We start from the raw sequence: 14,183 nt of genomic DNA on the forward strand, positions 1-14,183 counted from the left end.
TTCATAGGCTGTAGAAATAAGAACTAGGTAAAAAGAAATTAGAGTAAGGGAATTTAAAACATTTTTAAACAATAAGGTAGGAGGTAATATAAAATATTCTAGGCCAACTGATGCACTCTCAAACAGATGAGCTCTTAGCTAGTTTGCATATTTGAATGGCTATTGAAGATAAATTCTGGAAAAAAGTCTTCTGTAAACATTTCAGACACATGTGGCTCTTACCAATGCCTTGAAAAGTAGCATTTACTTTCAGAATTACAAACTGTAATATTTTCTGGTGTATTTCCCTGATATTTCTCCATGAATCAGCTTTGAAAACCATATACTATAAGAAGAAAAGCCTTTTCTATTTTGGGTTCAAAGTATGACAAATCAGCATTGTTTTGTGTGGTGCCTGTTGGTGCATTATGTCCTCAAACAATAGGTTATATGTCTTAACCCATTTGCTTTGATGGGTTAAGTAATAGTTGTAAAGTCAACCCTTCCACACAGGGTCTTTTATTTTTTTGGGAAGGAAAGTTGTGAGAGTGATGCTTTCAGATAATATTTGACATGGAAGGAGAAAAAAAGGAAAGAAGAAGTTCTTGAGGACTCATTTTTCAAGGGAGGAAAAGTCGGTTGGAGGGGTCAGTGGTTATGGATACCCATGGAAAAAACAGATACCCAGAGCACTGACAATGAGTGGTCTGAATTGATTATATTTTACCATATGCATTTGTTGATATTTATTCAGCTTTACAGAGAACTCCACCTGGTCGAGCTCCAGAGGGCTTGTCTGTAATGGAGAGCTTGGATGGATATCTTGCTATGCAGTGAAGGGCAGAGTCAAGTGCAGACAAAAAATATCTCATGATTTTTCTTCAAATCTTAAAGCAGCTTGTAACTTTTCCAGTCACCTAGTGCTGCTCTTGTGGGTCTTGTTTAAAAACTGTCCTTTTTTTCCTTTACGAGGAGCACCAGTAACTACCAATAAGTGCTTGGCATCCATTACAAAACATTTTTCATTAAACTAGACAAAATCAGTACACTAAGTAGGAGGCTCACAGAAGGAAGGATCCCTTCTATGTCCAGCTACATCCATCACTACAGAGATGGCACTGACATATTGTAATTTTATGTTTTGGCTTTGGAGTCATATAGCACAAAAGGAATAAGATATCTTTTATCCTGACATCAGTTTCCATAATAGTGATCAAAAAGGAAGATCTGAACATGAAAGCCGAAAGGATTTTGGTTGTAAAAGTGCCTGGAAAACAGGCACAGCAATTACTACATAGCCACTGCTTTCCCAGAACTAAGGAGAAATTCATAGTGTATTTTGCACTGTTGAATCCTGCAGTCTGAGTTGTAATCTTGGCAGGTTAAAGAGTGTTTTTATAATATGACAGAACACGTTAGGAAAACCATTTGGATGTGTTTGCAAATTCTGTTCTCACTTATGCACAAGTGACCTGGGGGGTGTCACTGGGAATGAAAATAGAATGTGTTCTAACACAAGTTATTTGGATGCTGTGGTTGTCCACTCCCAGGCCATGTAATTTTGTCTGCAGTTGTAAAAGGCAGATAGACCTGCAGTTTCATGACATTTGCTTTTATGCCAGTTTAACTGCAAGCAAAATTGTCTACTTGTGTAGTGGTCATATTTTGAAAATGGAAGTGTTAATAAACATGTTAACTTTTGCATCTTCTACCTGACTCTATAGTCTGGATCTCTGAAAACACTCATCCATGTATAAGCTTGGATTTTACAGTACCAATCATTGAAATTAGCTAAACTGCTTGTGGGGCTCAGGTCACATAAAAACTTGTGGAGTGTAAAAGAAGTATAAAGAACAGGATTTTTGTGGCTTTTGCAGTCTTTATTGTGCACTGAGACTACATACCTGAGGTTCTCTGGCACTCAGATAATTTCATAGCCAAGATAAGGATGTGATTTGGTAGCTTGTTTTGTGTGGAGTTCTCTGTAAAATCTAGGTCTGTTTTACTGCAGAGCCATCCCTCCTAAGACACTTAGCCACAGAGATGTTCAGAGTGGAAGAATTAACCAAGTGCTTGTTGAATGCATACTAATACCACTTTTTCTGCATCATACTTTAGTAGCTGAGATTTTCATAGGGATTTGACGCTGCTTTTACTTCGGAATTAAAAGATCTGCTGGGCTTGGGTCGAGTGTTACTCTTCTGCATTTCAATCAGTGGTCCCTGGCTTCATTCCCCGTAGGTAATGCCAGACTGATTTTTTTCTAACTCACTTTTATTTGGTTTAGCCAATGGCATGTTTTGGGTTTTTGTAACTGTATACTTCATAAAGAACTATTTCCTCTGTAGAGTTTTAGTTACAGTTTGTTTTTATCGTCTTTGTTGAAAAAATATTGTTTTCTCTTTTTTTCTTTCTTAATTGCATAAAAAGGTTATTGATAGACTTTCCCTTTTCAGAACTGGAAAATACCGAGAAAAGCATTTGCTCACACTTTCCGAATACAAATTTGCTTCTGAATTGAGACCAAATATGGAAAAATTTAGAATGTTAGGTGAATATTTTGTGTAGTTCTGAGCAGATGGAAACAGCTGTTTAGTTCATAGAATGTTTAAGTTGGTGGATTTAAATTGTCCATGAACTATGCAAATAAAGTTGGTGGGAAGTGATTGAGGAAAGCAACCTATGATCAGTAACTTTAAATTATACCAAAGGGTTCATCCACTGGAATGGAAAATTTTCAAGGCGTTTTCGAATGAGAAAAGATTGAAAACTGTTGATAACAGAGTTTAATAATGTCCATTTAATTTTGTCACAGTTCTAGCTTATTTCACTTCTAACAGTTATAAAGTTTAGTTTTATGACATTTGCTGTTTTAAAAAGCAGTTTAACAAAGCTGTATTACAGTGATGTCTATGATTCACAGCATGCAGACAATCATGTTATGTTTTTCAGTGGAAGCAAATAGATTGTGCTTGTAACATGGACATTACCCCAGTGATAATAAACTGTCCTGACAATGTTATGGCTAGCTCTCATTCTTACATCTTTGGTCTATAAAACCTCTGTAAATGAAGCTGTAGAGATGAGGTCTGCAGGACCTGAAAAGGCTGGAAACAGTAAAATTAGTGCTCCTAACAGTTGAAAAAAATTATCTCATACAACAGGACAACAGCATCTGCTGGTACATGTAAACAGTGAAGAATGGCACCAAATTCCACATCTGTGCCCTTACACTCAAAATCTTTTTTGTGTGCAAAGATGAAACACACATTACATCTAATAAGAAGTAGTTGTTGTTACTATAATTAAAGTCATTAAAGCCTAATCCAGGAATCATTTCTTGGCCCAATCTCATGATTACTGGTAAAGAAATAATGCTTCTGTATAGGGGAAAGTCTCAATAAATAACAATGTGGTAAAATGTACTGAATACGCAAAGGGTCTACCTCTTTATCATGCTGTAATGCTCACCCTTTTCCTCCTCCTCTGGATCATAAGGCAGTTTCATTCTGCTAGTAGGGATGTAGAGGTGTTTCAGCAGTTGTCAGCATCCAAAAGACTTCAGATACTGAAGGATCTGAATATCTGGGGAATATTATGTTCACGTTGATAGTTTCTTCTTCTTCACTCTAGGATCCATTTGGGGTTGTTTTTATGCTTTCTGAAAAAGCTTTTAAACTTGGCTCTTCTTCAGTAGTCTGCAGCTCCATGTTACAGTCAAATTTACTATATGTGATACCTTATATACATACTTGATCACCCTAAAACCAGTTTTGTCCAGCTTTAAGTCTGTAAGCTATAGCCACAGTATCTCCAAGTGCCAACTCTGCACCCTGTCTCTTTTTTATCCCATGCTTCTACTCCATTGTATGTCTCCATGTCTGAAGGCCTCTGCTATGATACCAGGCCTGTATTTTCTACTCCACATCATGTTAAGAGTTGTAAAATGATAATGGCACCATGCAAAGATTAAAGTGAAAACAGATTAGCCACAGACATGCCTGCTGTTGGAAAAGTTGTTGTCCCAGCTAAACCAAGTTTAATTTCAGGCTAAAACAAAGTTGCAAGCAGGTCAACAAAAGTTCAAACAAAGCAAGCCTAAAAAGCTTAAGTGCTCAGAGTTCGCAAGCCTCTCTACAGGGCTTGTGGCTGGTCACCAGTGATGGCAGTGTGGTATTACAGGGCTACAGGGTAACAGTGCTGCAAGGGCCAGCTGCGACTCTGGCTAGACACTGTCTGTTGTGTTACTCCCAGACCTTAAATATGGAGGTCTGGGTGTGATGCCCAGCTCAGAAAGTTCTCAGGATGCTTGTCATCTGAATTGGGTAGTGCAAACATGGAGATGCCTCACAGAACTGCTCATTATGCTGTTTGTCTCAGTCTCCAGCACTGATGGCTCTCAGAGAGAACTCTAGGCTTGATTAAACTTTTGTTCTGACCCAGTCTGTAAAGTCAGCTTTTGGTCCCACCCTTTTGTCGGTAGGTACTGCCTCTCTGGCAGAAACAATGGATGTAGGAACCTGTGCCCACAGTGAGATACAGTTCAATACCTTAGTTTAACCTATTGCTGAAAGTGGCTTTGATAAGATGATGGACTGCAAACCTGTGTGACTGAAATGCAGCTACCTGTTGTCATCCGAGTCAGAAGAGCAAGACAGGTAGCTGTGGGCAGAAACATCATCTCTGCTGCCTTGCTGTGGAGGTTTGACTACTGAGGTAGGCAGCATGCTTGTGAATTTCTGATAAGGTGTGGTGGGAGGCAAGAGGAATTAACAAAAGTTGGTATCACTGTTGCTTGCCTTAGCATGCAAAAATTGAGAGTCAAATATATCAGTCATAAGAGTGAGTTAGTCATGAACTTTAAGAAAGGAAATTATTTTGGGATGCATCCTTCACATTTTCAGACTTTTCTGTATCCATGCAGAATTTGCTTTTAAAAAAAGTGAGGTTCAGATAAACTTGGCCTGTAGTAACACACCAGTTTTATGAGGATGTTAGTGCTTGGAGAATTGACAAAACTCTGACAGTTAAGTTCGTATTTTGAGCATTGAGTGCTACAAGGAACTCAGCACTAAATATATGTCCTTTGTCTTTGTGTAGCATTTATGTCTTTTTTGTAATCATTGCTATCATCCCTGCTGCAGTTTTTATTTAAAAAAACCCAAACTTTTGAAGCCCACTAAACTACATCAGTTCTAAAGATTGATCAGTACTAGTTGATGAAAATAAACCAGTAGAGATTGTGGTTAGAATTATTTGAAAATCCATGGCCATACCCTATAGGAGTCTTATAAGAATTCTTTGAATTCTTGGAATTCTGGACTAAAATGTTTATTATTTATGGTCTGTTACTAGATGAGAACAAAAGAAAAGAATGTTGTAGCAGAATGAAGTGTTGCATAACACATACTGCAGCTACACAAGTACTTTCTACCGTCTCTATCTGAACAGACTGCTTTAACCTGTAGCGTGTTGAAGTGAGGAGACATGAGCCTTTTACATAAGTACCTGCAACATTTTTAGTTTTCCATGGGTGTTCATATGTTTGCTCATTTTACACATGAAACCAGTCAGAGCAGTAGAAATATACCTTTCATTACTCTTACCAAACTTTATTTTATCTTTGTCTTTTCTGTCTCAGAGCTAACATAATATCCACTATAAGACATTTATTTTCTACAATAACTCCTTTGTTCAATCACACCTCAACAAAGTGTTTTGGTAAGGCTGATAGTAAAAACTGGGAAACCTCAGGGGATTTTTCACAAATTTCAAATTCTTGAAATATGGTGTTCTAATAAAAAACTGCTGATCTTACAACAGATGTAATGATCACAGTGATTTGTAGTCAAATTCCTAGAAATGTCAGTGAGATTTGGTCTGATTTCCTCTTATGACTCTTCAAAGACTCGCAAGCAACTTATGGTGTGATTTCTTTTTTTGTAGGTCATGTTTACTTATTCCAGTTTTGTGCTACCGATTTAGGGTTTTTAAATTCAGCAATCAAATATGGCCAGTTTCAATATATTCCAAATATTTTTCCAGTATGTTTTAAAATCATCAATGGTTGTCAATACATGTGATGGTTCCTACATGGTTGGGTCTCAGTAGTGCTGCTACAAGTTAATCACAGAATGGGTCAGGTTGGAAAGGACCACAGTGGGTCCTCTGGTCCAGCCTCCCTGCTCAAGCAGGGCCATCCCAGCGCACATGGCACAGAATTGCATCCAGATGGTTCTTGAATATCTCCAGTGAGGAAGACTCCACATCATCTCTGGGAAACCTGTTCCAGTGCACAGTCACACACACAGTAAAGTTTTTCCTCTTACTCAGTTGGAACTTCCTGTGTGTCAGTTTCTGCCCGTTGCCTCTCATCCTATTGCTTGGCACCACTGAGAAGAGCCTGGCTGCCTCCTCTTGACACCCTCCCTTCAGATTCTTATAGACATTGATGAGGTCCCCTCTCAGTCGTCTCTTCTTGAGGCTGAACAGACCCAGCTCCCTCAGCCTTTCCGCGTAGGATAGATGCTCCAGTCCCCTAATCACCTTCATAGCCCTCCTAGGCCTGCTCCAGGAGGGAGCATTACATGTCTCCCTTGTCCTGAGGAGCCCAGAACTGGACACACCGCTCAGATGTGGCCTCAAAGGGCTGAGTAGAGGGACAGGATCACCTCCCTCAACCTGCTGGCAATGCTTTTCCTGATGCACCCCAGGATACCATTGGCCTTCTTGGCCCCAAGGGCACATTGCTTGCTCATGAACAGCTAGTTGTCCATGAGGATCCCCAGGTCCTTCTCCACAGAGTGGGTTTCCAGCAGGTCAGCCCCCAGCCTGTCCTGGTGCTGGGGGTTGTTCCCCTCGAGGTGTAGGAGTCTGCACTGGCTTTTGTTGTATTTCAGGCAGTCCTCTGCCCCTCTCTCCAGCCTGTCAAGGTCTTTCTGAAGGGCTGCACACCCTCTGGGCTATCAGCCGCTCCTCCCAGCTTTGTGTCATCAGTGAACATGTTGAGGCAGCCCCTGCCCCTTCATCCAAGTTAAACAATACTGAGTCCCCTGTTGAACCTTGGGGGACACCACTAGTGACAGGCCTCCTGTAACTTGTCACAGAAAATATTTTGAGAAATTGGTCAGACACTGAAGCAGCACACCCCTTCCGTTGTATCTTACAGGGTGATCTTACTATTAACCCACAGAGTAGGACTGTCATTAAAAAAGATTTCTTTCATGGGGACAGCTGTCCCACCAAGGCGTTGAACAGTGGTGGGAGGTGTAGGCTGTTGTTGGCCTGGTTGGAGTTACATGCCTATGCTTTCAAACTGCCAGCATCCCACCACTTGTTTACATGACTCCAGAAATAAATGTAGGAAAGAGCTGTGCAGTCAGGATCCTGGCCTGCAGCAACCTTCTCTCCCATTGATTTAGAAAGGTCAGGGTAGACAAACAATTTTATGTTCCAGGAAGAAGAAATAAAAGCAGCACAAAGGAATCAGATATCTGGGGAAAAAAATTACTTCGTTTGAAAAGACATCCAGTATCATAGCCATTAGACATAGTCCAGGCATGCAATAAGAAAACAAAAAGATATATGGATCAGAAAACATGCAGAAAACACAGTTCAGGAGTACAAAACAAATGTTGATGGAAAAATATGCACCAGCAGATTTGCATTAGTAGCATAAAACAACTCCAGTTTTGCTATGCTGCCTAAATCTTAGTAATAACCTTTGTGGAATACTACTCCCACAGTAACATTTATTTTTAAGTTTCTAAATACTTCACACTCTTTCAATTCCTGAGTCAGTTGAATGTCTTATTGAAAACACATATGCTAGAGAAAGAATTTCTCATCTTCAGATGCTACTGTATATTTTTAATTGATATAAACATTTAAAAGAGTAAGAGTAGGAATTACAGCAAGTCAGAACAATGCCATATGAAAACAGAGAGTGCTTGGGAAATTTTTTTGGGGAGTGCATGTGACCTAATGGATCATTCTTCCATGTGGGAAAGTGTAGTGTCAGGAAAGTAAAGTTTCAGCTGTGACCCTGAGGTGCAGTCCTGTTGCAAGAGTGAAGGTCAGTGGTTTCAGGGCAGATTGTCAGATCCCATCACACATATAGAGGACAGTGCTAACAGTAGCACTGTGATTCCTGGATTGTTTTGACCAGAATACATTAGCCTTAATTGATGCTACTGTCAAGTGGATGAGTATTATTGGCAGATAAATCAGATAGTTCCCTAGACTTTTTGTTGTAATCCAAACTTGACCAAAACTTCGGATTACAGATCTAGTTTCAGTGCTTTTATCCCTCTGTGACGTCTGTGGTCCCCTTACATTGCCTGTGTGTTGGAGATTATTTTGCTGCCATCCATCTGTAATCAACAGTATGTATGAAATCTTTAACAAACATTGTGTGTCTTGTTCATCTTTATTTCAAGTCATAAACTGTTGGGGTTTGGGTTTGGGGGTTTTTTGTTTTTTGTTTTTTCCTGCCTTTGTTCCCCTACCTCATCCTTTCCTGCAGCAGGAGTAGCTCCTCTAGAGTGAGGGTTAAGCTCTTTGTTTTTTCCAGTTAGAGCGGTGCTGTTTCTGCATTGTTAGCTTCATGGTTGTGATGAAAGACTGCTTTAGAAGAGTCAGGTGTTAGGAGAGTGTTCAAAAGACTGTAATTCGGAAATGTGTTTCCACTCCAAACTCCTCAACAGGAAATACAGGCTTTTCCATGTTTGTATAGGCAGTGCAAGAACCCCATGTTATGAGGAGAGAAGTCATCCCATGCATAGGAAACTTCACCACAGTGTACCCAGCATGTTTCTTGTGAAGAGGGTAAAGACTGTTTGTTTGGGGTAAAGACTGTTTGTAAGCTGTTTCTGCTGGTAAAATGACAGAGGGGGCTGAGAGGGTTGCACTTCAAACTGCTCTATAGCAAGACTCATCGTTTTCTAGGGCGTTGTGCCATGTTCAACTTGATAAAAGCTGTTCTGAAAAGGGAAACAGAGCTGTGCTTTTTCCTTGTTGGTTAACAGACGTGTGTGCTACAAATGTTCACTTCCACCCCTGGGTGTGTGTATTTTTGTACTCATAGAAGTACTGAAGAAATAGAAATACTGTGATGACAAGTGAAATTAAAGCAATAATTAAGAAGAATGCTAATTGTATTTCATTTGTGAATACAGACAAATAGTCTTAATTTGCACAAGGAATTAAGTGGCCTAAATTGCAGTTTTCTATAGAAAGTACTTAAATATATTGAAGAGGTAAAATTAGGTTGTTAGATTGAGTTTGCTGAAGTTCCTAGTGGGGAAGGACCAAGAAAAAATTCTGTGACTTACGTATTTATCTGTAAGTAAGTGGGATCTGTGGATGGGAAAGCAAAGAGAAAGAAACTTACTTTCTGATGCAGAAATGTCTTTTTATCTAAGTATCGCTGAAAGGTTGCATTTGGGAATTTCCACACTGCACAAATACATTCATTGTATCTTGTGGTAGTTGATTTCATTTTCTTGTTAAAGACTTTTCCCTGTTCTTGCTGAGGTTACCTACTTGCTCAGAATGCTCAGGTGGGCTTCAGAGAGTGACCAGATTCTTCAGGCCAAACTTCATTGTCCTTGATAATCAAGATTCTGGTGAGTGGGAGAGCGGGACGTTAAACCAGCTTGTGAAGGACACCTGGACTTAAGAAGCAGACTGAGAGGGGAAATATGGCCTCTTTGTGGAGCTGACAAATTAGCACCTGCTGAGTATGTTTTTGGTGGGGAAGTAACGTCAGTGGGAGGCAAGGGTTCATATTGAATGGTGGCATCACTTGTTTTCTTTTGCCTTCCCATGGACATAGTAAGAGGGATGACCTAGATCATGGAGTGAGTGGACTGAAACTCTGTTACACTGTCAACCTATGGATCTGCAGTAGACACAGTCTGTGTTACTGCCCCCACAAGTTTGGCTGGAAGGATCTGACTCGAGGTGTCACAGCCTTCATTTTTCCTGTTTTGGTCTGTGCGAGATTCAGGACATTCACTCTCTCATTAAAGGAGAGAGAAGAGCAAAGTGCATGTCGGACTGTGCAAAAAACAGCTCTTAATCTTAGTTGGTCTTAGCAGGCTTTTGCTGGAAACTGCTGTCCTTTGAGCTGATATTTTGCTCTTGGGTTGCCTGTGCAGCCAGTAGTGATAGGGTTGATCCAGGCCCTCACCTCAGATCCTTTCATGGTTGATAAAATCCTTGCATCTTCTTTGAAACAACTGTTAGAGGTGGGTTGCTGGAATTACTGAAAAATTGAGTTTGAGCCAAGATGGCAAATTTTGTTTCACTACCAAGGTTTTCTATCATTGGAGGTAATAAACAAATAATAAAAATTCCCTGTATGCTAGTTATACTAGAGATACATGAAAGGCAACATAATCATAACTTACCATAGTCTGGCATTTCATCCTTTCCATTATTTTGTCCATATTGATTACCGTAAATAGGATGTTAGTTGAAAATCTGGCCATGCTGCATGTCCAAAATGCTGTTTCAGGCAGTATTCACTTTCACTTTTTTTGTGTGTTGTTAAAATATTTTCAATCAGAGAAACTTTTTATTAAGATGTTATTTGAAGAATGCAGTTGGCTGAAGGAGTCCTTGATGTTTCCAAATGGATTTTTCAGGAAGAGAAACCCTAATTTGAAAGGTTCAGGGAATGCACTTTACAGTCTGGAGGGTCAAGAGAGTTGTAAAAGTAATTACAGTTCAGCAAGTACCCCGAAACTACTTTTTCACTCCCTCTTGGAGATGATGGTAAATGTTTAGTAGGATTACATCCCCCTTTTTTCTTTCCTCTTTTATTAAGCATTAAAGAAACTGTCAAACTCTCCCTTTTTCTCTATTATTTTCTTCATGTCAATGTATTAATAACATTTAGCCTTCCACTGCTGTTGCATTTTCTGCTTTGGCACGCCAGTCAATAACAGGAGTATCCTCTTTCTCCTGCTTGTTGATGTGTGAATGGGAAAAAATCTTACAGTTTGATCTCACCTGACACGTTTGTTTCAAGGGGTAGTTTGGCAGAGGTTTGGGGTTTTTATTCCCAAAAGATAACAGACCAAAGCATTTTGCTAAAACGATTGATGAGATAAGGAGAATATTAGCTTGTAGTTGTACAAGCTAATCATCCAGGGTTTATTCTAGGGCAGAGATAATCATAGTTTTTGCTCGAGATGTTGCAAGCAGTCAAGAGTGAGACCAAATGTCTCCAGGTTTCAAGCCTACAGGACACGAGGCCATGCAGCTGAGCTGGGTGGCATTTGCTTCCCACAGCCAGCTGACAGGACTGAGGGTAGCAGGGCGGAAGTGGCATCTGATGAAGAGCTCTTCTTCTGCTCATGGGTTTTTGTGCTAATAGAGCACCAAATAAACATTCACATAACAGAAGGGACCCTTGTTCAAAAGCCTTTTCTGAACTGTGGACATGGCCATTATTGGTATTGGAGGTCAACAACAGCTTCGGATGTTGCTCTTGAAACTTGAGCTTGCAGCAAAACTTCACGAAGTGCAAAGCTGCACATATTGCCAACATCCACTGTCTGCAGTAATAGTAAGGGAAAGTCAAAAGCTACATGTAGATGCATCGTGCCCATCTTCAGGATAGTTTGCCTGGACATGAATTACATCAACCTTTGGGATTGTTGGCTGCAGGAGTGGCACCAGTTCATTACTATCCATTAAGGTACCATCTTGGGAAACTATCTGGTGTGTTAATACTGCCTTTAATTTGTTAGGAGTCCTATCTCCATTGATTTTTATCAAAAACATGATTATAAAGTTGCAGTTGTTAAAAGGGTTGTAATTCAAGCAAATGATCAGAGCAGCTGTTGCTTGTGTCTGTCAGTCCATGCAGTGAGTAGAGGGAACTAACTCATCCCTGCCTGAGCAAGCACAACTGTGGGAGGGATCCAGTTTGCCCAGATGCAGCATCAGGCCTAATCTAGTCATCTAAATTCTTTCTATAATTAGAGAAAGAGAGGTAGCTTCATGAGGTGACTCATCCCTCCTACCTTGGAAAATGGTGACTCATTCGCTGGAAGTGCCTGTGTCTCACCATTGACTATGCAGAGAACCTGGGCAGTGAGCTGAGATCAGATACCTGCCTCCTTTGTAGTTTAGGTAAAATAAAATTCTTTTCTGTAAGTGGTAAGAGCTCATACCTAAGTTCTTAAGCAGTGTGGGGTAATTGATAGGGCTGGCAATTAAATCAAGAAGCTCAGACTGGGCTTCCCTGTCTCTTCTGTTCTAGTATGGCATAGATGGGATGTCTTAAAAGACATATGCTGTTAATGCAAGTGTACTTGAATGAGGTGGTAGCACTAGCAAATTCAAACCTTCAGTTAACCTGTAGTAAATTTAAAAATAATTCATTTTTCCTGTTTGCTTGTTGCCAGCTGTTTATAGAAGCCTCCCTTGCATGGTAATTTTACCCAATGGAGAAAGATCCCTACATCCTAATCTTTGGAACTTCTGTGTTTCGACACAGGATTTTTTTCTCCTGACAGTGGCAATTACAACTCTTCCAAACAACAAAATTTTGAAAGTTTAACTGTAGAAAAGCAAGTATAGTAAGAAATGCTGTCTCATATTCAACGTATCGTATACATTCATTTTTCTTAATAGCCCCAAGCTTTTCAGTAAACATGTTAACATATGTTACCATCAGCTATTCTACCCACTCACCAAATGCTGACCTGAAGTCAGTCCTTTTCAACATAAGTTTATTTCTTTGTATTCCTACTCTAACTGGTTATTGCTATGACTAGTACTGGGTGAGGTCCAGTAGAGGATTATACTGTTTTTCTATTTTCAGTAAACTTTATTGTGAGCTCTGGTGATCAGAAGTAAAATCTACAGTTAATCTGAGAATGGTACCTGCCCATTGGTTGTGATTTATGCAGTATAAAAGGATTGATAATTAATGCTGATTATTTTGTTGATTTTTTAGATGTGGATTTAACTGATGTTGATACACAAAATTCCTGCACACGTGAGGAAAAGAGCTTTCCGTAAGTATGATCCATGTAAGTAAATTGAAAATGTATGATTAGGTGAGAAATTAATATTGCAACTTCAATGAATAGTTAGAGAGCATTAAAAAATTACTAAGCTCAATAATATTTAAATAGAAATAACTTCAAAACAAATTAAATACCTGACTCTATTTTAACTGCTCAAGGATTGACCCTTTTTAAAGATGTCAGCAACTAAAGATTGTAGCTGAAAAAAACAGCAGGACTCTTTAACCTAACTGCTGTCTGACTTGTACCTAAGTGAACATGTTAGTTACTCTCTAATAAGGTATATGTAGGTTTGGAGGGAAGGGGCTGTGGCATTCTGTCTAAATCTCTGCAAGCACATCTTGTGGGTCTTTCTTCAGGCAGTTACGTGTAATGGACTTACAGACTGTTAAACATCTCATTATATAAAGAACAAACCAAGGAAAACCCATTGCCACAAGAAGGGTAAAAAATCAGAAGAATGGAAAGACTTGGAAACTGGCAAAGAATTTTGATAGAAGTTTTGTTTGACCAAATATTAGGACATTCTATACTATTTGAGAAAGTCTGGTGATTTACTAGCCACTGAAGCACTTAAATGTTGTTAAATAAGAGAAGCTTTTTTACTGTGCATGATCCAACCTCCGAATAACCAGGCTGACCAGAGAGGTACATTCTTGTCCAAAACCAACTGGATGCAGTCCCGAGCAACTTCCTCTAGATGACCCTGCTTTTGAGCAGGGGAGTTGGATTAGATGTTGTCCAGAGTTTATCCAACCTCAACTATTCTGTGATTCTGTATGAAGTGGTAAACTGCCTGCTTTAATTTTTGACTGGCAGAAATTATAACTATAATGCAGAGTGTTGTTTCATACATTGTCACTGAGTCTCAAAGCTTTTGGGGATGGGATGTTCAGAGCTCTCAATTTCTTCTTGTTTCACTCAAGAATTCATTTTTTTTCCTATTTGGAATTGACTTATGACAGTTCTGAGTGGCAGCAGATTGGCCTGTCTGGTAGACGCAGCCCATATTCCTTCCTTCCTGGAATGAGGTCATTTAAAATCTCATTCCTAGGCTAACATAGATGTCTAGGATTGTGTTCAATTCAGTTATCTTAAATGCTTAACTTGCATTTGAATTTTAGATGCCCAGTGAAGCAGTGCTAGTTAAGATGATGT

At 39.5% G+C, this 14,183-nt stretch overlaps 1 protein-coding gene across 13 annotated transcripts in view; it reads left to right on the top strand.

Moving 5' to 3' along the window:
• INPP4A (inositol polyphosphate-4-phosphatase type I A) overlaps positions 1–14,183 on the top strand; it is a 124,222-nt gene that overhangs the window by 60,836 nt on the left and 49,203 nt on the right. For all 13 annotated transcript variants that reach the window (XM_032679583.1, XM_032679577.1, XM_032679582.1 and 10 more), the window contains one exon: positions 12,953–13,013. The gene's annotated coding sequence lies outside the window, so the exon portion shown is untranslated. The remainder of the gene's footprint in view (positions 1–12,952; positions 13,014–14,183) is intronic.

This window comes from Chiroxiphia lanceolata, chromosome 2 (assembly GCF_009829145.1).
Source record: "Chiroxiphia lanceolata isolate bChiLan1 chromosome 2, bChiLan1.pri, whole genome shotgun sequence".
Classification (NCBI taxonomy): domain Eukaryota; kingdom Metazoa; phylum Chordata; class Aves; order Passeriformes; family Pipridae; genus Chiroxiphia; species Chiroxiphia lanceolata.